Source organism: Procambarus clarkii, chromosome 64 (assembly GCF_040958095.1).
Source record: "Procambarus clarkii isolate CNS0578487 chromosome 64, FALCON_Pclarkii_2.0, whole genome shotgun sequence".
Classification (NCBI taxonomy): Eukaryota; Metazoa; Arthropoda; class Malacostraca; order Decapoda; family Cambaridae; genus Procambarus; species Procambarus clarkii.
This window is the reverse complement of record NC_091213.1, coordinates 18,215,645-18,239,631: the sequence shown is the minus strand read 5'-3', so window position 1 is coordinate 18,239,631 and position 23,987 is coordinate 18,215,645. Positions and strand designations below refer to the sequence as shown.

The 23,987-nt window shown below is 45.7% G+C and overlaps 1 pseudogene; it reads right to left on the bottom strand.

The window, feature by feature from the left end:
* Positions 1–2,422: 2,422 nt before the first annotated feature.
* LOC138354764 (E3 ubiquitin-protein ligase RMND5A pseudogene) lies at positions 2,423–3,301 on the bottom strand (annotated as a pseudogene).
* Between the last annotated feature and the right edge of the window lie 20,686 nt (positions 3,302–23,987).

Here is a 23,987-nt window from a genome sequence, read left to right as displayed (position 1 = left end):
TTGAAGTTGAATTTGCTGAAATCTCCTCCCCCGGGAATCTGGACTGGTTTTGAAGGTCTACTCCCCATGGTTGTCATAACTTCAATTAAGTTGTGATCTGAGTAACAGGTATTTGTAATCATTATGTTCCTGATCAATTCATCATTATTAGTGAAAATGAGGTCCAGCGTGTTCTCCTTCCTAGTTGGTTCTACTATTTGCTGGTTTAAGGCAAACCTGTCGCACATCCGTAGCAGGTCATTTGCATGTGCCTGTTCATTTAGGCTACTTCCTGGTATTCTTTCTGATATTACTGTATTAGCCAGGTGCTTCCATTTCAGGTACCGTAGGTTGAAGTCCCCAAGCATGATGATGTTCGGAGCTGGATTTGTGAGGTTTTCCAAGCAGTGTTCTATTTTCATTAGTTGGTCTTTAAACTGCTGAGGGTTTGCCTCCGGTGACTTATATACAAGGACAATAACTACATTTAGAATCTCTATTTTGATTATCAGCACTTCCACCATATCATTTGAGGTGTTTAGCAGCTCAGTACAGATGAGTGTGTCTTTGATGTAGAGGCTGACCCCACCCTGAAGCCGGTGTTTCCTATCACATCTGAAAAGATTGTACTCTGAGATCCATATTTCACCATCATGGTAGTCCTTTGTGTGGGTTTCTGTTAGGGCTGCAAACACTGCATTTGCCTCATGAAGGAGACCATCTATAAATTGAACTTTGTTGGTTTTGCGTGTTTTTATACCCTGGATGTTGGCAAATATAAATGATGTTATCGTGTTAGTGGAAGTGCTGGAAGCCTTACTTGGTGTTAATATCTGAGGCTCTGATAAGGAGGCCACTGTGTTTGCGTCCAGGGTGTGTCGTTTTGGAAGTGATTCGTCCAGTTTTGGTAGTAGGACGGGTGTTGTCTGGTGTAGTACCTGTGTGCTTGTTGGTAATTTGAATTCCAGTCTTGTGGGTATCTCCGTTCCCCTCTGTAATCCTGTAGTGCTTCCATCTGACTGTTCCTCTCTCTTATATTTACTACTCTGTTTCTGCCTTCCTCTAAAAAATTTCCAGTAGTGTCATATTGATCTTCCCGTCTATAACGCTCTGTACCTCTCACATGGAATTCCGGACACTGAAGATTGTAGCATTATTTGTCCCTAATTGAAAATTGACATAATTTAGGGTGGAAGTATCTACAACCTGTTCCAAAACGGCATGTACCCCTCGCCAACATGTTTCTGCATTTTCGAGGATGCAGAAAATGGCATTTTGCTCCTAATTTTCCATATTTGCATATTCCTTTAGCGTAGAATTTGCAAATGTGTTCCGGTTTTGCGTTTTTCAAGGTATTTATATCTGTGACTGTCTTGTCTACCTCTTTATTGGAGCCATCTCCGTTTTTCGTCCCAATTCCTTCATCTATGCACTCTGTCTCACTGTTGCTCTCATTGTTTATATTATCTGGCTCTGTAATATTGCTGTTATTTTGTACCACAATACCCTCTTCCTCCACATTAGTGCTGCAGTTCTCTAAACTATCTGTTCCTGAGTTTTGGTCGTTATCCAATGTTGACTTTTCCCAGTCCGCATATATCACTGGTAACTTGTCTGTGAATGATAATCTCTGTGACTCGGGAATGTTTTTCATCAGTTTAGTTATGTTCTCTAACATTAATCTGTCATCTTTGCAAACCCAGTAAATTCCTTGCCTTTTATGCATCCTGGAGCTAATTCTGTACAGCCCAGGTGGAATCTTATGTTACAGAAGCAGCACGTTACGCCTGCATTTCGTTTTCCCAGTACTCCCGAACACTCGCCACACCTCTCCATTGTCTGGTGTATTGTGTTGTATTTGAGAGTCACTGTATCGATCACTTGTTGATGTCAGTCCTTTTAACTCTTTATAAAATTATATGTATATATATTTATATGTTTAATATTTATAATATTATATGTATACCGTATATTAGTAATATTATGTATGTTATTTTGTTCAGACTTTATGGCAGGTACTTAGCGTAGGGTAGCGAAGCTGGTCCCCGGTGAATACAGGTGACCTCTTGTTGTCCCAGGTTGATGTCACCAGTTTCCAGTTACCCGATTTATAACCACTGATGCCGCCTCTTGCCACTAATCTATATTTCTAGTATTCTATATTTATAATATTCTATGCACGATTTTCCTTCACTTCCAACTTATATGTTGTTGTGATACCCGTTCCACTTCACTGTTCCACGAATCACCGTTCACCATTTTTTTCCTAATACACGCATGTACACAAAGCCTCGTTCACTGGCTCACACGTGTCTCCCGTTTATTCTCTATTTAGCACAAAGTTCTATTGTTAATGATTATTTCCAATTTATTTTTATTTCCAACTATGCACTTTGTTATGTCTGTAATCAGTAATCCACGGCAGTAGTCCTAAAAATCCCGGTTAATGACACGATTTTAACGGAGCGCGCACGGTACGTCTTCCCCCTCCCTCGACCTCGCCTACTGGTAATTCCTCTTTTGTATTCCACATATTGTGAACTGCCCGTTGTTGCATGACCTGTTTAATGTTCAGAAGAACTGGAAGGGCTGTGCATCCTGCATTTACACACACAGCTAATGAACTGTCGACAGAAAGACCAAGAAGAGCACAAGCATCACGGGTGAAGATGTCACAAATTTCTGACCACTGGTGTGGACTAAGGAGATCTGCATAAGGGGAGCTTTCCAACCCTCCTTTCACATACAGCAGACATCCCATGAGACTTTGAATTACTTTCTCATGCTGGAATACAAATGGTGTAAAGTGGACTCTGGCATATTCAATGGCCTGTGGGACACTGAGTGGCCCTTCTTTGATTAAATTTATGTATGCCAGTCGGTGTAACTTGAATTCCAAACTGCTGTTCTGCGACCTTAACTTTTCTCTATTTTCTTCAGCCCACTGAAGAGCTGGGCCTAAATCTCGTGCCTTTAGAGCTGCAAGTATTCGATTAAGTTCGAAAAATGGTTCTCGAGATTCTTCCTGCAATTCAAGTCCAGTCTCACTAATAAATTCCTCAGCAATGTCTAATAGTCCTTCCCGAAAGAAATGTTGACAAATTACTTCATTCACAAGCTGCTGTTTTTCGCCACTAAATACTGTATCATTGCTAATACAGCCAAAGTCTGCTGTAAAATTCTTATCAATGGCTTTGCCAACTTTTGAGACAGAAGAGTGAAGATCTCTGTGTTCAGTACTTAAGCGAGTCACAGCTTCCTTCACACGGCCAATAGCCTGACTTAAAATCACTGCCTGAGCTTCTGTTACATCACCACTGCCTATTTGTCAATTTCTCTTCTGACAGCAGTACACGCGTCCATCTTTGTTGTTGTCGTCCATCACCCTGTACTTGTTTCTGGTGTGGCATGTTGGGGCATCAGGCTGCCGGGTGCACTGCTGATCCGGTTGCTCCAGTAAATTTGTTCCGTGAAGAGGATTTTCCGCCGCTCCCTCTGGAGGAGGACTCCGGAGGTGAGGAGGTGAACGTCCCGTTCGCTCATGAGGCTCCCCCAGCATCGCCCGTCGTTCCCCTTGTTGTCGCAGACCCTCCTCCGGATGTTGCGGTGGCGTCGGATGATTCCCCTGCTCCTGTCACTGGCCCTGTTGCTTCCGTGCACCTTCCTGGTGCTCCCTGTGAGGCGTCGCCGTCTTCTCACTCGTCTTCGTGTGGCGTGGTTCCCCTTGTAGTAGAGGCTGCTGCAGTTCTGCGTCGGGCATCTGTTTGTCCGGCTGGTGGTGCCCATGTTTCTGGGTTTGCTTTCGGCTCTGGCGATCTCCGGCCGGTGCCCAAACGTTCCAGGGATTTGTCGTCTGCCTGGGCCGAGGTTGGGAAATTCAGTGACTGTGGGTCTTCGGGTGTCGACGGTGTGAACCAGGATGCGTCGTCTGCTCTGCAGTTAGTGGAGGTGGAGGTACATGTGCCTGCTGGTAATGGTGATCATGTCACGAGTGTGCCTTCTGTTCCCTCTCCACCAGGAGCCTCTCCGCTGTGGGGTGTGGTGGCTTCTGCTGCCAGGGATGGTGGGGATACTGGTGATGGGCGTGGCCTGGTGGTGACCTTAAGGAAGGATGTGCGCTGATCGGGTTCCCGGCGGTCGTCCGGTAGTGGGTCCGTGGACGTTGGTGACCCTGTAGTGGTACCCTCTGTCCGGGTCCCTCCAACGGGGGTGTGCATTGGAGGTCTGGAGGACGTGTTGCCGGCTTCCGTGATGCCGCCGGGTCACTGGTCGCGGAATGCAGGGTTAATGCTCTTCGAGAACCCGAGGGACTTTCATGATGGGGCGAGTCCCATGGTGTGGCGATCACTCGCGTCAGGAGTGATACCGTCTGGGTCCCGTGTTTACGGGTGTTTGTTGCCCAGGTGCCGGATGAAATAGCGTCCCCGGTGGATGGTCCAGGCCCCCCGCGGTGGTTGCTTTGGGAAGCGTTTGTTCGGCTCCCTCGGGACATGTTTCCGGGCCAGTATGTCAGCTGATTTCCTGTTTCTGTGCTTACTTTTGTACTGTATGCCCTTCTGGATTTTGATTGTCCTCTTGTAGTTTGTGCCCGTGCCTCTCCCCTTGTTTGGGGCGAGGCAGGTGGTTTGGTGTGAGTGTTTTTATTCATGTGTTTGTTTTTGTGTTATTATTTTGCACTGTGTGTTCTATTTATGCTTTACATGTTGTGCTTGTTTGTTGTCGGACGACGCCATAACTTACCAACGTGCTTGCAGAGAGAAATGCTATAGCAAAGAGGTTTCAATTCGTTCCTACATTTATAAGAACGTTGCTACGTTAAATTGGCAATCAACAGCCGTGTCCCAGAACTAGTATAACTGCAATTCCACAGTCAACGCCTTTCACGCAGCAGCTAGAGGACGAAGGATTGCACAATTCTCTCCAACGGACATGTGGCTCGGCAACTGTTATTTCCTTTCTGTTTTCATGTTGCCACAATTAACATTTAGGCTAGTTGTCGTTAGGCCGATAGCAAAATAACAAAATCTCGTGCGTTTTCTCTCTAGCAGTTTTTTTATAACTTGCAGGTTAGAAGATTGTATTCATTATTTCTGTAGAAGAATTTTGCAGTGCTGGATATATCCATCAATTAATTTTATTGCGAAAGAATTCCTTAATCTAGGATGTACTTGCAGTTACCTAAGTAGTAGATTTATACAATGTAATTGCCTTCCAGCTCCCGGGTCCATGTCAACCAAAGTGTTAGGCTTCCCCACCTACACATGCAACAATTTGCCCGATACGATATGTCGTCAGTGGAGCGTGGCAACAGATTCCATCTCTCTAGATTTTACAGCTAAGCTCGTCATGTTTATCTGTAGAAATAACTCTGTAGTTATATTAGTGATCTCCCAAGAAGATCAATATTACTAACCATTGCCATAGTAATATTAGTCTATATTACATTAGTATATTGAGGTGCATTTACCTCTAATTATTATTATATGATCAATTTCATATACATTCATATTATGATTACTCTGGCGAAGAGCCAGCGCCAGAACAATGCTAGGGATGCATTAATGTTTTAGCATGTAACCCCCCATTTTGGGTGAGAGAAGTTGACTCAGAATACAGTCCTTTGAAAATTCAATGTAATAATATTTTAAACAAACATAGGACACTAGTTCATGGAGTAAAATATTTAACCACTTGCTCTACCCTTGTTTTCCACTTTTTCTCAAAAAGGGAGGGGAGGTCAGTGCTATATGTGTTTGTAAGAGGGAATGGGGGGAAGGGGTCACTGCCATATGTGCTTGGAAGGAAAAGGTGGTCACTGCTATTACTGCAAGAGGGAGAGGGGGTGGTCACTGTTGTGTGTGCTTGCAGGAGGGAGGGGGGGAGGTGATCACTGCTATGTGTGCTTGCAGGAGAGAGAGAGGAAGTGGTCACTGCCTTGTGTGCTTGCAGGAGGGAGCGGAGGAGGTGGTCACTGCTGTGTGTGCTTGCAGGAGGGAGGTTATCTTGAGATGATTACAGGGCTTTAGTGTCCCCGCGGCCCGGTCTTTGACCAGGCCTCCACCCCAAGGAAGCAGCCCGTGACAGCTGACTAACCTATTACCTATTTAATAGGTTACCTATTTTACTGCTAGGTAACAGGGGCATTGGGTGAAAGAAACTCTGCCCATTGTTTCTCGCCGGCGCCCGGGATCGAACCCGGGACCACAGGATCACAAGTCCAGTGTGCTGTCCTCTCGGTCGACCGGCTCCGACCGGGAGAGGAGGAGGACTGTTTTATGTGCTTGCAGGAGTGACGGGGAGGTGGTCACTGCTATAAGTGCTTGCAGGAGAGAGAAAGGAAGGTAGTCACTGTTATGTGTATTTGCAGGGAAGAGGGGGGGAGATGGTCACTGCTTTGAGTGCTTGCAGAAGGGAGGTGGTCACTGCTATGTTTGCTTGCAGGAGGGAGGGAGAGGTGGTCACTGATTTGTACTCCCCTAGTTGTGCTTGCGGGGGGTTGAGCTCTGGCTCTTTGGTCCTGCCTCTTAACTGTCAATCAACTGGTGTACAGATTCCCGGACCTACTGGGCTCTATCATATCTACATTTAAAACTGTGTATGGAGTCAGCCTCCACCACATCACTGCATAATGCGTTCCATCTGTCAACTACTCTTGACACAGAAAAGTTCTTTCTAACGTCCCTGTGGCTCATTTGGGTACTCAGTTTCCACCTGTGTCCCCTTGTTCGCGTACCACCCATGTTAAAAAGTTTATCTTTATTTATCCTGTCACTTCCTCTGAGAATTTTGTTGGTAGTGATGATGTCTCCCCTTACTCTTCTGCCTTACTGTGCCGTGAGGTGCATTTCCCGCAGCCTTTTCTCCTAACTATTGCCTCTTAGTTCTGGGACAAGCCTAGTGGCATACCTCTAAACTTTTTCAAGCTTCGCCTTGTGATTGACAAGGCACGGGCTCCATGCTGGGGCCGCATACTCCAGGATTGGTCGTACATATGTGGTATACAAGGTTCTGAATGATTCCTTACACAGGTTCCTGAAGGCAGTTCTGATGTTAACCAGTTATTCTTTCATGTGGGCTTCAGGAGACAGGTTTGGTGTGATATTAACTCCCAGATATTTATTTTTGTCCGTTTCATGAAGGACTTTCTCCCCCATTCGGTATCCTGTATCTGGCATCCTTTTTCCACTGCCTAGTTTCATTAACTTACATTTACTCGAGTTGAACCTTAGTAGCCATTTGTTGGACCATTCATTCAGTCTGTCTAGGTCATCTTGTATCCTCATAATATCTTCCTCCGTCTTATTCCCCCTTAAAATATTTGCATCATCTGCAAATAGTGAGAGGAATGATTCTATACCATCTGGAAGATCATTTACATATATAAGAAACAGTATGGGTCCAAGGACGGAACCCTGCGGGACTCCACTGTGACATCTTGCCAATCTGAGACCTCACCCCTCACAGTGATTCGCTGTCTTCTGTTACTTAGGTACTCCCTTATCCAATAGAGTAGCTTCCCTTTCACTCCAGCCTGCATCTCTAGCTTTCTCACTAGTCTTTGGTGTGGAGCTGTGTCAAAGGCTGTCCTGCAATCCAAAAATATGTAGTCTGCCTACCCCTCTCTTTCTTGTCTGATGCTTGTTTACTGATCATAGAATTCAATTAATCCTGTAAGGCATGACTAACCATCCCTGAAACCATGTTGGTGTTGTGTCACAAAGTTTCTTCGCTCCAGATGTTCCACTAGCATTTTTCACACAATTATCTCCAATAACTTGCATGGTATGCAAGTTAGGGACACTGGCAGGTAGTTCAATGCCTGCTGTCTATCCCCTTTCTTGTATATCAGGACTATGTTCACTGTCTTCCAAATTTTGGGCAGTTCACCTGTTACCAGTGATTTGCTATACACCATCGAGAGTGGCAAGCACAGTGCTTCTGCTCCTTCCTTTAGTATCCATGGCAATATTCCATCTGGGTCTATAGCTTTTGTCACATCCAACTCTAGAAAAAGCTTCCTTACATCCACACTGGTAACCTCAAATTCCTCTAGTGGTGCCTGGTTAACTATTCCTTCTCTTATCTTTGGAATTTCTCCTTGCTCCAATGTGAAGACTTCCTGGAATTTCCTATTGAGTTTTTCGCACACTTATTTGCCGTTTGTAGTGAATCTGTTTGCCCCTATCCTCAGTTTCATTACCTTTTCCTTCAATGTTGTCTTTCTCCTGTTGTTCGTGTGTAGCAATTTGGGTTGAGTCTTAGCCTTGTTTGCTATGTCGTTTTCATATTGCAATTCTACCTCTCTTCATACCCTGACGTATTCATTCCTGGTTCTCTTGTATCCTTCTCTGCTCTCATGTGTCCTGTTATTTCTATAGTTTCTCCATGCCCTTTTACTTACTTGCTTAGCTAGCTTACATCTCTGATTAAACCATGGGTTTCTCATCGGCATTTATTTTTTACCTTTTGGGCTGGGATAAGTAAGTAAGTAATTATCAAAAGAAGGCACCAAACCGGGAAGGTTATGTGGCACCATAAAATGTACGGGATAATCTAAGGACACTAAATATCACCAAGGATGCCAATACGAAAACAGAAACGAATAAGGCAAACGATATCAAAAATATCCGAGTCACCAAGAATACTATCGAGGGACAAGCGACTGCAGGGGACGGAAAGGAAAACAAGACACAAGCTCGTCCCGGAAGTCAGGACATTGAACAAGGATATACACAACCGTAAGAGGGACAATGTAATTTTTAATATAAGGAACAGGGCGGCGCTCCATCAAGTGACCATGAGTTAAGCGAGTATGGCCAATATGCAACCTCGCCAGAGCCGTTTCCCATTGCCGGTTACGGTGGTTGGAGGACGGCCACGAAGACACAACTCTTAAGAGTACACAGTTTGTTACCAGTAACAGACGATCAACAAGCCTGCCAACGGGTAAGAATGGAGGAATGGATAACCAGATAAAAGTCGGAATAAGGAATACCTTTACGAGAGATGGGACAAGAGCGGACAGCTTCCCTGGCGGCAGAATCCGCACGCTCATTTAAAGAGACACCAATATGGCTAGGAACCCAACAAAACTCAACAGACTTGAATTTACTGTGAACAAGAAACAGCCAATGCTGGATCTCGACAACCACTGTATGAACCGGATTAAAGGAACCGAGAGCCACGAGGGCACTATGAGAGTCAACACCAATGACATAGGAAGATTGACAACGAGAAAGCAGTAGACGAAGAGCATAGAGAATGGCATAAAGTTCCACTGTGAAGATGCTAGTCTCCGGAGGTAAGCGACACATATAAGTTCAATCAGGAAAAACAACAGAGTAGCCAACACCGTCTGCAGACTTAGACCCATCGGTGAAGACGGAAACGGAGTGGGAGTGAGAAGAAAAGTGCTCAAGGAAAAGGCGTTTTAGAACCGTAGAAGGGGGTAAAAGATTTAGTGATGTGGGTTAAGGATGTACAAAACTGCGGAAGGGGGACTCTCCACGGGGACAAAGAAGGAACAACAGGAGTAGAAATAGTAGAAATACGAACTGAAAAGAATCCTGTAAGCAAGATAGCCGGACAGAAAGAGGGAGGTGGTGAAGAGGAACAGGAACCGCAGGAGGGGGTAAGAGATAAAGCACGACAGAGGCGAGAGGAAGGATGTTGCAAGGACCGCGCAAAATAGCGAAGACAGTAGCGATCACGGCGGTCCTGGAAAGATAGGAAGCCCGTGTCAACATACAAGCTGAGGACGGGAGTCGAACGAAAGGCACAAGAACTGAGGCGCAACCCAGTATGGTGCAAAGCATCAAGACGGCGAAGAGCAGAAGGAAAAGCAGACGAGTAAGCAGGGCAACCATAATCGAGCTGAGACAGGACGAGAGAGTAATGTAAAGCGAGTAGAGGTGCCTATCTGCTTCCCCAAGAAGTATGGGACAATACCCGAAGGAGGGTAAGGGCCTTAGAGCACTCAACACAGAGGAAAGAGATATGGGGAGGCCATCACAAACGAGTGTCAAAAATCAACCCCAAAAGCTTAGCGGAATCCTTGTACTCAAGGAGATGACCATAGAGCGACAAAGAGGGACGAAGAACGACACGCTTCCGAGTAAAAGTCATAGCACAAGTCTTAGATGTAGAGAATCTGAAGCCATGATCGGTGGCCCAAGACAACACGGCGTCAATCGCTAGTTGAAGCAGGCTACTGACTCCAAACTGTGTATGGAGACAGCCTCCACCACATCACGGCCTAATGCATTCCATCTGTTAACTACTCTGACACAGAAAAAATTTTCCAACGTCCCTGTGGCTCATATGGGTACTCAGTTTCCATCTGTTTCCCCTTGTTCGCGTACCACCCGTATTAAACAGTTTATCTTTATTTACCCTGTCAATTCCTCTGAGAATTTTGTAGGTAATGATCATGTCTCGCCTTAATCTTCTGTCTTACTGTGTCGTGAGGTGCATTTCCCACAGTTTTTCCTCCTAACTCATGCCTCTTAGTTCTGGGAGAAGCCTAGTGGCATATATCTGAACTTTTTCAAGCTTCGCCTTGTGCTTGACAAGGTACGGGCTCCATGCTGGGACTGCATACTCCAGGATTAGTCTTACATATGTGGTATACAAGGTTCTGAATGATTCCTTACGCAGGTTCCTGAAGGAAGTTTTCTGGTGTTAGCCAGCCTCGCATATGTCGCAGATATTATTATTTTTATGTGGGCTTCCGGAAACAGGTTTGGTGTGATATCAACTCCTAGATCCTTCTCTCTGTCCGTTTCATGAAGAACTTCATCTCCCTTTCTGTATCCTGTGTCTGGCCTCCTGTTTCCACTGCCTAGTTTCATTACCTTACCATAACATTACCAGTGTGAGTTTGTGTGAGTGTGTTTAGGGTGGAGGGGATACGCGGGAAACTGGGGGAAGGGGGGCGGGAGGGGGTAGAGACGGTCACTTCAGGTCAATTGGCCAGGAGGTGGGATAGAGTGAGGGAGATGGAGGGAGTCTCACTGGGTGGGAGGGTTTTGGGTGTTAGGGGGGGGGGGGATATCTGGTATGCTACAGAGTAAGTGAGAAAGGGGGGGGAGTAATGTATGTGTGTGTGTGTGTGTGTGTGTGTGTGTGTGTGTGTACTCACCTAGTTGTACTCACCTAGTTGTGTTTGCGGGGGTTGAGCTCTGGCTCTTTGGTCCCGCCTCTCAACCGTCAATCAACAGGTGTACAGATTCATGAGCCTATCGGGCTCTGTCATATCTACACTTGAAACTGTGTATGGAGTCAGCCTCCACCACATCACTTCCTAATGCATTCCATTTGTCAACCACTCTGACACTAAAAAAGTTCTTTCTAATATCTCTGTGGCTCATTTGGGCACTCAGTTTCCACCTGTGTCCCCTTGTGCGTGTTCCCCTTGTGTTAAATAGACTGTCTTTATCTACCCTATCAATCCCCTTCAGAATCTTGAATGTGGTGATCATGTCCCCCCTAACTCTTCTGTCTTCCAGCGAAGTGAGGTTTAATTCCCGTAGTCTCTCCTCGTAGCTCATACCTCTCAGCTCGGGTACTAGTCTGGTGGCAAACCTTTGAACCTTTTCCAGTTTAGTCTTATCCTTGACTAGATATGGACTCCATGCTGGGGCTGCATACTCCAGGATTGGCCTGACATATGTGGTATACAAAGTTCTGAATGATTCTTTACACAAGTTTCTGAATGCCGTTCGTATGTTGGCCAGCCTGGCATATGCCGCTGATGTTATCCGCTTGATATGTGCTGCAGGAGACAGGTCTGGCGTGATATCAACCCCCAAGTCTTTTTCCTTCTCTGACTCCTGAAGAATTTCCTCTCCCAGATGATACCTTGTATCTGGCCTCCTGCTCCCTACACCTATCTTCATTACATTACATTTGGTTGGGTTAAACTCTAACAACCATTTGTTCGACCATTCCTTCAGCTTGTCTAGGTCTTCTTGAAGCCTCAAACAGTCCTCTTCTGTTTTAATCCTTCTCATAATTTTAGCATCGTCCGCAAACATTGAGAGAAATGAATCGATACCCTCCGGGAGATCATTTACATATATCAGAAACAAGAGAGGACCGAGTACAGAGCCCTGTGGGACTCCACTGGTGACTTCACGCCAATCGGAGGTCTCACCCCTCACCGTAACTCTCTGCTTCCTATTGCTTAGATACTCCCTTATCCACTGGAGCACCTTACCAGCTACACCTGCCTGTCTCTCCAGCTTATGTACCAGCCTCTTATGCGGTACTGTGTCAAAGGCTTTCCGACAATCCAAGAAAATGCAGTCCGCCCAGCCCTCTCTTTCTTGCTTAATCTGTGTCACCTGATCGTAGAATTCTATCAAGCCTGTAAGGCAAGATTTACCCTCCCTGAATCCATGTTGGCGATTTGTCACGAAGTCCCTTCTCTCCAGATGTGTTACCAGGTTTTTTCTCACGATCTTCTCCATCACCTTGCATGGTATACAAGTCAAGGACACTGGCCTGTAGTTCAGTGCCTCTTGTCTGTCGCCCTTTTTGTATATTGGGACCACATTCGCCGTCTTCCATATTTCTGGTAGGTCTCCCGTCTCTAGTGACTTACTATACACTATGGAGAGTGGCAGGCAAAGTGCCTCTGCACACTCTTTCAGTACCCATGGTGAGATGTGTGTGTGTGTGTGTGTGTGTGTGTGTGTGTGTGTGTGTGTGTGTGTGTGTGTGTGTGTGTGTGTGTGTGTGTGTGTGTGTGTGTGTGTGTGTGGTCAGTTGTAGGGGTGAGTGGGAGTAGGGGAGGGAGTATTTTGGGAGAGTGAGATGGGGTTAAGAGAGGGGTTGGAGTATGAGTGTTTGGGACCTTATCACCTTTGCCACACAGGTGTTAGGACTTTCCCACACACTGAGCATGTGTGTGTGTGTGTGTGTGTGTGTGTTTGCATGTGAGTGTGCGTGCACGTGCGTGCGTGCGTGCGTCACGAGGGCCACTTTAGTGTCAACCTGTACCAGGAATGAGCCACTTAGAGATTTTAAATATATATGGTATACTGAACAAGAATTTGATAATATTTTTTTGATAATATTTTGCCAAGAATTGCCAATTCTTTTGCCACGCCAAGAATTTGTTAATATTTATGATATTATAAATATTTAATTATTTTTCAGTGTGCTTGCAGGAGGGAGGGGGGAGGTAGTCACTGCTATGTGTACTTGCAGGAGTGAGGGAAGGAGGTGGTCACTGCTTTGAGTGCTAGTAGGAAGGGAGGAGGTGGTCACTGCTGTGTGTGTGCTTGTAGGAGGGAGGGGGAGGTGGTTACTGCTACGTGTACTGGCAGGAGGGAGATGGTCACTGATATGTGTGCTTGCAGGAGGGAGCGGGGAGGTGGTCACTGTTATGTGTGCTTGCAGAAGGGAGGGGGGAGGTGGTCACTGTTATGTGTGCTTGCAGGAGGGAGGGGGAAGGGGAGGTGGTCACTGTTGTGCGCTTGCAGGAGGGAGGGGGAGGTGGTCACTGTTATGTGTGCTTGCAGGAGGGAGGGGGAAGGGGAGGTGGTCACTGTTGTGTGCTTGCAGGAGGGAGGAGGGAGGTGGTCACTGATATGTGTGCTTGCAGGAGGGAGGGGGAAGGGGAGGTGGTCACTGTTGTGTGATTGCAGGAGGGAGGGGGAGGTGGTCACTGTTATGTGTGCTTGCAGAAGGGAGGGGGGAGGTGGTCACTGTTATGTGGGCTTGCAGGAGGGAGGGGGAGGTGGTCACTGTTATGTGTGCTTGCAGGAGGGAAGGGGAGGTGGTCACTGTTATGTGTGCTTGCAGGAGGGAGGGGAGAGGTGGTCACTGTTATGTGTGCTTGCAGGAGGGAGGGGGGAGGTGATCACTGTTATGTATGCTTGCAGCAGGGAGGGGGAGGTGGTCACTGTTATGTGTGCTTGCAGGAGGGAGGGGGGAGGTGGTCATTGTTATGTGTGCTTGCAGGAGGGAGGGGGGAGGTAGTCACTGTTATGTGTGCTTGCAGGAGGGAGGGGGGAGGTGGTCACTGCTATGTATTCACCTAGTTGTGTTTCCGGGGGTTCTTTCGGCTCGCCTCTCAACTGTTTACTAACTACTTTTTTTCCCCACACCACACACACATACTACAGGAAGCAGCTCGGGACGGCTGACTAACTCCCAGGTACATATTTACTGCTAGGTAACAGGGGCATTCAGGGTGAAAGAAACTTTGCGCATTTTTTCTGCCTACTGCGGGAATCGAACCCGCGACAAAGATTTACGAGCCCTGCGCGCTATCCACCAGGCTACCAAGCCCCATAGAGAGGGGGGGGAGGTGGTCACTGCTATGTGTCTTTGTAGTTGGGAGGTGGTCACTGTTATGTGTGCTTGCAGGAGAGACGAGGGAGGTGGTCACTGCTAAGTGTACTTGCAGGATTGGTGGTCACTGCTATATGTGTACTTGCATGAAGGAGAGGGAAAGTGGTCACTGCTACGTGTATTTGCAGGAGGGAGGGGGAGGTGGTTACTGCTATGTGTACTTGCAGGAGGGAGAGGAGAGGTGGTCACTGCTATGTGTGCTTGTAGGAGGGAGGGGGGAGGTGGTCACTGTTATGTGTACTTATAGTTGGGATAGGGGAGGTGGTCACTGCTATATGTGTACTTGCATGAGGGAGAGGGAAAGTGGTCCCTGCTACGTGTATTTGCAGGAGGGAGGGGGAGGTGGTCACTGCTATGTGTACTTGCAGGAGGGAGAGGAGAGGAGAGGTGGTCACTGGTATGTGTGCTTGTAGGAGGGAGGGGGGAGGTGGTCACTGCTATGTGTACTTATAGTTGGGATAGGGGAGGTGGTCACTGCTATGTGTGTTTGTAGGAGGGAGTGGACCATTCATCCACTTGTAAACCTCTATCATGTCACCCATAACTCTTCGCCTTTCCAGTGAATGCAATTTAAGCTTTGTTAATCTTTCTTCATATGAAAGATTTCTAATTTGGGGAATTAACTTAATCATCCTACGCTGGACACGTTCAAGTACATTTATATCCATTCTATAGTACAGCGACCAAAACTGAACTGCATAATCTAAATGGGGCCTAACCAGAGCAAGATATAGCTGAAAAACCACACCAGGTGTCTTGTTACTAACGCTTCGATTAATAAATCCCAGTGTCCTATTTGCCATATTACAAACATTCATGCATTGATCCTTTTGTTTTAAATTCTTACTAATCATAACTCCCAGATCCCTATCACAATCCGACTTCGCAAACTCAACACCATCTAGCTCGTATCTTGTAACTCTATCATTATTACCTAGCCTCAGAACTTTTCTTTTATCAGCATTAAACTGCATCTGCAAATCCTTTGACCATTTCAAAACCCTATTTAGATCAACTTGAAGAGATAGTGAGTCTTCTTCCATATTAATTTCCCTACCAATATTTGTATCATCTACACATTTGCAAATGTTGCTACTCAAACCTGAATCTAAATCATTTATATATATTATAAGCAACAGAGGTCCCAGTACACAGCCTTTAGGCACTCCACTTACAACTTTTTCCCACTCTGACTTGACTCCATTTATACTAACTCTGTTTCCTTTGGTAAAGCCATGCCCTAATCCAGCTGAATATAGCACCCCCAATACCATGAGCCTCTGTCTTTTTAATCAGTCTTTCATGTGGCACTGTATCAAAAGCTTTGCTAAAGTCAAGGTACACAACATCACAATCCTTACCACTATCAACTGCCTCAACTATGCTGGAATAAAAAGATAACAAATTTGTTAAACATGAACGGCCATTTATAAAACCATGTTGCGACTCAATTATTAATTCATGTTTTTCAAGATGAAGACGAATTTTATTTGCAATTATAAATTCGAGTAACTTTCCCACAATAGATGTTAGGCTAATTGGTCGATAGTTTGACGCAAGTGATCTATCTCCTTTCTGAAAAACTGGTATCACATTAGCAACTTTCCATAACTCTGGCACTTTGCCTGACTCTATTGATTTATTAAATATAATAGACAGTGGCTCGGATAGCTCCTCTTTGCATTCTTTAAGCACCCTGGCAAACACTTCATCCGGCCCTCGGGATTTGTTTGGTTTGAGTTTTACTATTTGTTTAAGAACATCCTCCCTGGTAACTGCTAAAATAGTCAACCTGTCCTCGTCCCCACCCACATAGACTTGTTCGGCTGAAGGCATGTTGTTAAGTTCCTCTTTAGTAAATACAGATATGAAATATTTATTAAAAATAATACTCATCTCTTCATCACTATCTGTTATTTGACCTGTCTCAGTTTTTAATGGACCTATCCTTTTCCTAATCTTTGTCCGGTATAATTGGAAAAACCCTTTAGGATTTGTTTTTGCTATGCGAACTTCATAGTTTCTTTTTACTTTCCTTATCTCGTTTTTAGTATTTCTAACAAGTTGTACGAATTCCTGTTCTAAACTGACTTCCCCCTTCTTAATCCTTTTGTACCATGCTCTCTTTTTACCCGTAAGGTTTTTCAGATCCTTTGTTATCCACTTTGGATCATTAGTATTCGATCTATTCAATTTATATGGTATACTACATTCCTGGGCTTTGCTTAGAATATTTTTAAATAGGTAATATTTTTAATCCACATCGAAAACCCTTTTTACATCACCTATCGCTGGGTTCACGTCTAGCTCCAATACCGGCCCACACCCCATACCCAAGACTTTCCAGTCTATTTGACCAAAAAAAATTCTTAGGCTATTGAAATCAGCTTTTCGAAAATCAGGCACTTTAACAGAATTTTCTCCTACAGGTCTATTCCATTGAATGCTAAATCTGATTTCTTTATGATCACTCTTCCCTAGCTCACTCCCTATTTCGATGTCCTTAATTTGTGTTTCCCTGTTAGTTAACACTAAATCTAAAATATTATTTTCCCGTGTTGGTTCCTTAATGTGTTGCGTAAGAAAGCAATCGTCAATTAATTCTAGAAAATCTTCTGGTTCATTATTCCCTCTTTTGTTCAACCAGTTTATTCCACTAAAATTAAAGTCACTCATGACATAAATACTGTTAGATCTAGATGCTCTAGATATTTCATTCCATAGGTGCTTTGCTTTCATTCTGTCTAAATTTGGTGGCCTATATATAACTCTTATTATAATGTTATTTGCTTTTTCGTTTAATTCTATCCAAATAGTTTATGTATGTGTCTCAGTTTTGATTCCCTCTTTGAGACTACATTTCAAATTGTCCCTAACATATATGGCTACTCCCCTCCTCGTCTAATTTATATATCTGTGTGAAATAGTTTAAATCCATTTATTTGATATTCAGCTAATAGCTCTTTATTTTCTACATTCATCCACGTTTCGGTAAGTGCAATAATATCTATTTTTTTCTGTGCAGACAAGAGCATTTAAATCATTTATTTTTTATTTCTTAGACTTCTAGTGTTAGTCTTATATACCCTAAGTGAATTGTTATTTTGAGGCTCTTCTCTTTTCCTGATCATTTTGCCAATTCTTTTCTCCCACAAACACATACTTTTATTACCTCCTTCTTCCAAATCGATTCCCATACCACTATCTAGGTGGTCACTGCTATGTGTGCTTGTTGGAGGGTGGGGGGAGATTGTCAGTGCTATGTGTGCTTGTAGGAGGGAGGGGGGAGGTGGTCACATCGTTGTGTGCTTGAGTAAGGGGGTAGGAGGTGGTCACTGCTATCTGTGCTTGTAGGAGGGAGGGTGAAAGTGGTCACTGCTATGCGTGCTTGCAGAATTGAGGGCAGTACCCAGGAAACAATTTTAGGTTGCCACAACGTATCTGGAAAGTGTTGGAAAGTAGGGGCAACGTTTGTTTTCACACATTAGATGCGTAATTTTGTGTGGATGTAAATAAGTTTCTAAAACGTATTACACGAAACGTTGGCTAAAAAAATTTGAAACCTTGTGACAACCTTAAATGTTTCATTAACGTATTTTTTTATTGCTGTTATTTATATAAATGTAGAAATATAAAAGTATATATCTACATTTAGTAAAATGAAACAGGGTCATAATAAAGGTTAATTCATCATATTTACTCATATTCTTAGGAAGAGGTCGAGGAGGAAGGAGGACGAGGAGGTCGATTCAGAGGAGGAAGGAGGGTAAAGAGGAAGGAGGAGAAGGAGGGCGAGGAGGAAGGAGGAGTAGGAGGGCGAAGAGGAAGGAGGAGGACGAGGAGGGAGGAAGGAGGAGGAGGGGGGCGAATAGGAAGGAGGAGGGCGAGGAGGAAGGAGGGCGAGGAGGAAGGAGGAGGGCGAGAAGGAAGGAAGAGGAGGGCGAGAAGTAAGGAGGAGAAGGACGAGAAGGAAGGAGGAGGGCGAGGAGGAAGGAGGAGGAGGACGAGGAGGAAGAGGAGGGCGAGAAGGAAGGAGGAGAAGGACGAGAAGGAAGGAGAGGGAAGGAGGAGGGCGAGGAGGAAGGAGGAGGAGAAGGACGAGAAGGAAGGAGGGAGTAGGAGGAGGGCGAGGAGCAAGGAGGGCGGCGAGGTGGGAGGAGGAGGAGGTCGAGGAAGAAGGAGGGCAAGGAGGAGAGCAAGGAGCAGGAGGGCGACGAGGAAGGAGGATGTTATGATCTTAGCCTACAGGAGAAACGAGTCTCCCTCCTTGAGAGTTATTCATCAAGCCTGACCTGATTAGAAGGTCTAGCAAATATTGAGGTGATAACACATATGTAAAATAGTTGCTTGGATATGTATAACAGTTTGAGATTATGGGCAATGAAGAAGAAAACAGATAAATGACTGGCTAGGAGATGTGGACATTTTGCTGGAGGCGTGAGGCTCGCTTCTGGAGGGGCTTTGACCTCACTTGAGTGCCAGACATCGCAGGGGGAAGCCGCGCTCCGTTTGAGCTCCCGTCAGAAGGGAACCCCTAGTGATATATCTCGAAGAGAAGACAAGTGTGCAGACGTACCAGCTGTGGAATCGAGCTGGGGACGTGTGGTCTCAAGTCGTGGGCGATAATTAGTGAATATTAAGCCGCCCGGAGGCATTATTGTGGGCCGTGGAGCGCCCTGACCAAGCCTCGTCAGAGGAAGAAGCGCCCTCGACCAGACGATCTGTGGTAAGCACGATATACGCCAGTTCATAGTGATTGCTTGTAGTTGGTCGTGTGCCCAGCGACAGTAGCGATGTTTATTTATAAGTTAGACATGTTTTAATAAGGCAGAAGGCCTGAAATAAGAGAGTGGAGAGGGAGGAACACGGAGCGACGTCCATCCCCTCTGAGCGCTGGTGGGCGACTGAGGGAGCCTGGCTCCTGACGGAGGAAGACCCTCCCAGCGAGTGAGGACCGCCGCCAGGCGAGGTGGAGTATGGACCTGCCCAAAATGGGGGAGTCCACTCTCACTGTATATAGAGGACAGATAGAGGTTTGAGGCAAGCATATTGTGTGGTTATTTTTGTTTATGTGTTAAAGGGGAACATTTTATTTAAGTGTCGATGGGTTGCAGGTTTGTCTTTGGGGAAGAAGTTGCTGAGGACTTCGAAGCCAGCACAGATGAAGTAGCTGATGAGACTCCAAGGTAGTGGAGGAGAGGACCTCGAGCTGTGAGGAGAAGCAGTGAAGAGGAGTGTCACGTGCTTCTGTAGAGGTGGTGTAGCAGCCAAGAGAGCTGTGGAGGAACCTAGCAGAAGGGTGAAGCACCGTAGTTACTCAAGGAAACTTCATGATAGCAGCCTGGAGGAGCTGCAGAGGATCCTGGTAGTGAAGCCCGGAAGAACCTAAAGATATTAGGGTAGTGAACTTCCAGAGGTGGAAGGGGAAGTACTGGTGGATTACTTGTAGGGAGTTGATAGTGTTTGGTTGTCAGTAGCGTGCAAGACGCAGTGAGAGGTGAGTGATTGTTGGTATTCTGATGTCAAGGAGTGTTTTACACTGAAGTTCAGAGTTACAGTCGTAGGCTGGATTACCTACAGACGTATGCGTTCTAGGACTGATAGAGTGATCGATTGATCATTATTGTGTATCAATGATCATTTATACTGTTATTGCATTCAAATGCTGATTTTCTTGGTAAACATTTATAGATACATATATATATTCTCTTGCTGATGGTGCAACAATGTATGTAGACTTGATCAACTTGAGGAGGTTGATAGTATCAGGTGTGAGGGATCTAGATCCCTCAGCTAGTTTTCCTAGTTTCTAGAGCAGGCTAGACACTCTAGAAATTGAAGCTTTCAAAAATAACATATGCTTGTTGGGTGTTGAATGAAAGCTTATGTCAAGAACTATCACTTGAGAGTAGTTAGAAGTCTGTGATTGCTCTGTAGAGAGAATTACAGAGATTTTCCTGTTTCTGTGAAATAGGATGTGAGTTGAGAGTGAGTGTGAGAGGATACTTGACTAAAACCGTTAGAGGTGGGGGGGAGAGTGGGGTGAGCGCTGCCTCTTCCCCCCCCCCCCACATGGGAGACATCACGCCACTCCTTAGGCCTCCTCCTCCTTGTGACGTCACAAGACGCCGAGGGTGACGGAGAGAGGTGATTGGTTTGGGGCACGTGTGGTCCAAGCCTAGTTTTGGCGCGAAGAATTCTGATTGGGGGCGGCACGAGGGCCTGTGCCGGCTCCAAGCTGATTGGTTTAGGCAGTGTAGGGAGTAGGTATGGGTATCTGGTACCCTTAGCCCGCGAAATCGGCAGTTTGAATTGGGCGGCCAGGGAAGGAAGAGGTGTTTGGGTGGGGCGGCACGCTTGCCGCCTCCACCCCCTGTTAATCGCTTCTGTCGTCCAAATTACTCGATTGGTGGCACTCCTGCCATCAGGGGTTGTCTCAAGGCCTAATTAAGTGAATTGGGGCCAGGGATTTACGGTAGAAACAGTAAAAAGTTAAGGGACAGTTGACTGTGTGAACGCATGAGGCAGGCTGGCAGAAGCCTCGTGGAGTATCAGATTGATCCCTCATCCCTCGGGTCTGAGCATCCTGTCTAGTGGCAATGGACAATTGATGTTGGCCAGTGTACGCGTATGTGTGATTGCAGGCCCATGTTGGACTCTGCATTCCGCCAGGCTGCGTCAGTATGGGGACGCCGCCTGGGGACGCCACCAACCATTGTCACCCCAGTGTAGAACAAAGGCATGGTTCTAGAGTGATGGGGTGGAGATTCCCCAGCCGCATGGGTACTCCTGTGGGCGGCAGCCTGCCAGCCCGCGGCCACCCGTGGCCACCCGCGCCTGCCCGCGCGCCGGCCACCCCAGGCCACCCACCCGCCTGCCCGCGAGGCGGCCACCCAGGCCACCCGCGAGCCGGCCACCCCAGGCCACCCAACCCCCCCTCTCTCAGCTCGGGAGGGGCGCTGTGGCCACCTGCCTTGGCCACATGCCTTGGCCACTTTCCCGGGACAGCCTAGGGCCACATCTTGTCGACGCATGAGGAGCAAGTCAGCTAAGTGTGTCAGCTAAAAGCTAAGTGTGGTAGTCAGTTTTGGGAATGAGGAAAAAATAAAGCAGTAGAAATGAGTACTATTACAGTGTGATGAGTACCGGTGGATGTTCCCGGTAAGAGTTATCTCAGAGCCTCGCCAGGCTAGGAAAAAAACAGCTGGGGGGCAGCTGTCAGTGGAATCCAGATGTCGGGTAGGGGCGGTCGGTACCTGGAGATAGAGATTATACACGGGACCACGCTGTATGGTAGTATGTTGGTAGACTGACTAGAGGATGTGACCAGTCAGTGTAGAGATTTACCATATAAGTGATCCAGCCTGTCGATTCTATATAATCGTTCAGGCTGGATTAATGCCATAGAGTACAGTAAAATTATAATCATTAGAGGTAGTCAGGAGTGTCAGTGAGGACCCCTGAAGTCTGTGTAATTAGTACATATTACTTGGTGATATAATTTTCAGAGAGTAGGTGAAGGCCATTTCTTGTGTTCATTTGCATGTCTATGTACTGTGATTGTGTGGTAGTCAGTAGAGGTGATTGCTGACTGATTGCCTAATGATGTCATTAGCATGTGGGGTATGCTGACGGCATCATTATGTTGCAGGTTTGTGCAGTGTTGTTATCAGTATACAATATTATTGCCCCAGGAACTGTGTTGAGGGTAAGGGACCTCTAGGATTATTCAGGGGAATTTTCAGTACTTAATGAGAGCAGGCAATTGATGGGTTAATTGCCTGGCTGAAGTATGTGTGTGTTCACAGTATTCCTTTGCAATCGGGTGCAAGTAAAAGAAGAGGAGGGGCAGTAATATTAGTATACTTGTGTGTGTTGCACAACCGTGTGTTTTATTGTGTGGGCACAGTAATTAGCGAGTTGCAGTGCTGCAACTATATGTGTGGGTAGTGCTGATATGTTGTTGCATGCCATTATAGTGTGACCTATGTAACGCTGGGGTTACTTTGTTCTTTAAGTTATGTTGAGGACTTAAGGATTCAGTGAGTTAATTAAGGGGTAATTAACTGGATAAGGGGTGCACACTTAGTATTGGGGAGTGAGTGAGGGCTGTTATAAGAGGGAACAGTGTTGAGCGAGAATGAGATACGTCTCGGGAGCAATTAATTGTCCATGTGACAGTTAATTGACCACTCTAGCTAATTATGTAATTAGCCTTCTCATCATGAATTCACGTAGTGGGAGAGGTTCTGTCAGAGTCTGTCAGTATTTGTGTTAACGTAATATGCTCGAGACTAATTACCTTTCAGGGGTATAGCATTAGTGGCTCATGTTAATTAGTGGAGTAATTAGCATTGGAGAGCTCCGGTGACTCGGTAAAGCGAGGTCATGGAGCTAGCATAAATCGTTGTATTAATCATATCCTGTCTGAGGACAGTGGATTATTGGCACATCTTGTTAATTAGGGTAATTAACTCCTTTCCCGTGAATTCACAGTGTTTGATGAGACCTGCTTAGGCAGTGCGGAGTGAGACGTATTTATGGATGGTTAATTATCGGTCCTGGTGACATTTAATTAATGGCTCAGTAATGAGTGGGTTAATTAGGGTAATTAACACTCACTAGTAATTTTTTGACACAGACTGTGGAGAAGCTACCAAGTTAGGGTAGGCTTAGTTAACGTAACTCAATGGGGATGTAATTAGTGGTCCGTTTGACCTTAATTGAGAATTACTCACTGAATACTTGCAAGGAGTCAAGTGTGTTGTAATATGTTGAGTTATTGTTAACAAGAGAGAGACAAGTGTTAAAGATTAACGTAGAGTATCATCATGTTGTTGTCTAGTGGGAGACAATTGTTTGTGATTACCGTGGTACTTTGTTGCTGACTGCTGCGATCAGTCAATTAACGTAATTAATCACTTCAGGCAATTTCTTTTGGTTGTCGTCTGGTGACGAGAGTAGAGTCATACTAGGGATCTGTGGAGCTGTGTCCCAGAATTCCCGCCTTGCCTGTCGGTGTATCGGGTTACAACAGGGCAACTTCTTAAGAGGGAGTTGCAAAGAGTGTTCACACGGGGTTGTGATAGGGGGGAGTCACTGTTAGACTTCCACCTAGTTACGTGGGTCTCTCCTGGGGGGCGGGAGGACTCCTAAGCTTGTGATTATAGTAGCTGTCAGGGAAACCGTGACACTATTGATTGCCTGCTTGTGTCTTTGTTTCAGTGGATCCTTCATTTGTTCAGTTAGTTCATGTTATCAGCCCGAAGTGTCAGCAAGATGGAGCCTGCTGTCACTTCTCGAGGGGCTGTTGAATAGCTGTGTTGCAAATGCCACTTGATGTACAATAACGTAACCATTCGCTGTGGTGTAACTTAGTCTGTGATATTTTTCTTTGATTTGCAATATTGCGTCATCAGTGGGCACACCTGTGTTCAGGTTAGTTCAGGATGCAGCCTCACAGCAAGGGTTGCTAGTTAGCTGTTTGTTATCGTGCCACTGGATGGACATTAACGTAACGTAAACTCGGTAATGTAGTAGTTAGTCTCTTGTTATTAATAAATTGTTATGTTATAGAAAACAGTCTTTGATGTCAACCCTTCAACCATATTATTCCACTATATTTCTGCATAATATTATTAAATGTT